The following is a 2,693-nucleotide window of genomic DNA, read 5'->3' on the forward strand; positions in this document are numbered from 1 at the left end:
TTGATTTCTTCAAACCAAGCTGCTTACCTATTGCAGATTCAGTCTTCCCAGCCTGGTACAGGTCTACAATGTTGTTTCTGGTGTCCTTTGACAGCTCTTTGGTCTTGGCCATAGTGGAGTTTGGAGTGTGACTGTTTGAGGTTGTGGACAGGTGTCTTTTATACTGATAACAAGTTCAAACAGGTGCCATTAATACAGGTAACGAGTGGAGGACAGAGGAGCCTCTTAAAGAAGAAGTTACAGGTCTGTGAGAGCCAGAAATCTTGCTTGTTTGTAGGTGACCAAATACTTATTTTCCATCATAATTTGCAAATAAATTCATAAAAAATCCTACAATGTAATTTTCTGGAATGTTTTTTCTCAATTTGTCTGTCATAGTTGACATGTACCTATGATGAAAATTACAGGCCTCTCTCATCTTTTTAAGTGGGAGAACTTGCACAATTGGTGGCTGACTAAATACTTTTTTCCCCCACTGTATGTCTGAGTGTGCCCCTAGCTATCCGTAAATTAAAAATATTTGCTAAATATAAGTAATTTGAAATTATCTATACTTTTACTTTTGATACTGAAGTATATTTAAAACCAAATACTTTTAGACTTTTACTCAAGTAGTATTTTACTGGGTGACTTTCATTTTTACTTGAGTCATTTTCTATTAAGGTATCTTTACTTTTACTCAAGTATGACAATTGGGTACTTTTTCCACCACTGGACCTCACTCAACAAACTGTATAGTGCCATAAGCCCAAAAAAAGAACATGCCCAGAGGCAGCGTTCCTATTGGCCGTTGATTTTAATGCAGAAAAACTGAAATCCATTTTACCTAATTTCTACCTGCATGTCACCTGTGCAACTAAAGGGACAAAAACTCTAGACCACCTTTACTCCACACACAGAGACTCATACAAAGCTCTCCCTCGCCCTCCATTTGGCAAATCTGACCATAACTGTATCCTCCTGATTCCTGCTAACAAGCTAAAACTCAAACAGGAAGCACCAGTACAGTAGTGGTCTGATGAAGTGAATGCTAAGCTACAGGACTGCTTTGCTAGCACAGACTGGAATATATTCCGGAATTCATACGATGGCATTGAGGAGTTTACTACATCAGTCACCGGCTTCATTAATAAGTGCATTGACAACGTCGTCCCCATAAATACATATCCAACCAGAAGCCATGGATTACAAGCAACATCCACACTGAGCTAAAGGCTAGAGCTGCCATTTTCAAGGAGCGGAACACTAATCCGGACGCTTATAAGAAATCCCGTTATGCCCTCCGACAAACCATCAAACAGGCAAAGTATCAATACAGGACTAAGATTGAATCCTACTACACCGGCTCTGATGCTCGTTGGATGTGTCAAGGCTTGCAAACTATCACGGATTACAAAGGGAAACCCAGCCAAGAGCTGCCCAGTGACGCGAGCCTACCAGAAGAGCTAAATGCTTTTTATGCTTGCTTCGAGGCAAGCAACACTGAACCACACATGAGAGAACCAGCTGTTCCGGATGACTGTGTGATCACGCTCTCTGTAGCCGATGTGAGTAAGACTTTTAAACAGGGCAACATTCACAAGGTCTCAGGGCCAGATTGCCAAGTGTCTTCACTGACATTTTGAACCTCTCCCTGACCCAGTCTGTAATACCTACATGTTTCAAGCAGACCACCATAGTCCCTGTGCCCAAGAACGACAAGGTAACCTGTCTAAATGACTACCACCCCGTAGCACTCACATCTGTAGCCATGAAATGGCTCACATCAACACCATCATCCCAGAAACCCTAGACCCACTCAATTTGCATACCGCCCAAACAGATCCACAGATGACACAATCTCTATTGCACTCCACAGTGCCCTTTCCCACCTGGACAAAAGGAACACCTACATGAGAATGCTGTTCATAGACTACAGCTCAGAGATCAACACCATAGTGCCCTCCAAGCTAAGGTCCCTAGGACTGAATACCTCCCTCTGGAACTGGATCCTGGACTTCCTGACGGGCCGCCCCAGGTGATGAGGGTAGGCAACAATACATCCGCCACGCTGACCCTCAACACTGGGGCCCCTCAACTCTTTTCAAATAATGCACCATTTCTTCCAGAAAACTGTTGAAATTACAAAATATTTTGGTATCCACATATGTATGTCTTCTGTGTGCAGTTGAACAAAACATCTGAATAATTTACTAAATGTTAACTTATTCAACAAATAAATCCTGAAATGGCCTGGACAATATTATTGACACCTTATAGAAGTAGTTGATTCTCCTCTACTTTGGAATTGAACTCACCTGCGGCCTGCAATATAAAAATCCCTCATTCAACCAGTTTGAATAGAGAAAATGAGTAATTCTGCTGTTTTGTGTCACTGTGTGTCCCGCAGTGAGCATGGAGAAAATAAAGAAAACCAGATAATTATCTGAGGAGGTCAGACACAAGATTGTAGCCAAGCATGGACAATCTCAAGGCTACAAGTCCATCTCCAGAGACCTTGATGTTCCTGTTTCCATCGTACGTAATGTTATCAAGAAGTTTAAGGCCCATGCCACTGTAGCCAACCTCCCTGGATAAGGTCGCAAGAGAGAACTTGATGGAAGATTGCAGCGAAGGATTGTTCGAATGGCGGAGAAAGCACCTCGATCAACTGCCACACAGATTCAAGCTGACCTTCAGACACAAGGTACGAC

Source organism: Coregonus lavaretus (genome assembly GCF_964263955.1).
Source record: "Coregonus lavaretus genome assembly, chromosome: 14".
Taxonomy (NCBI): Eukaryota; Metazoa; Chordata; class Actinopteri; order Salmoniformes; family Salmonidae; genus Coregonus; species Coregonus lavaretus.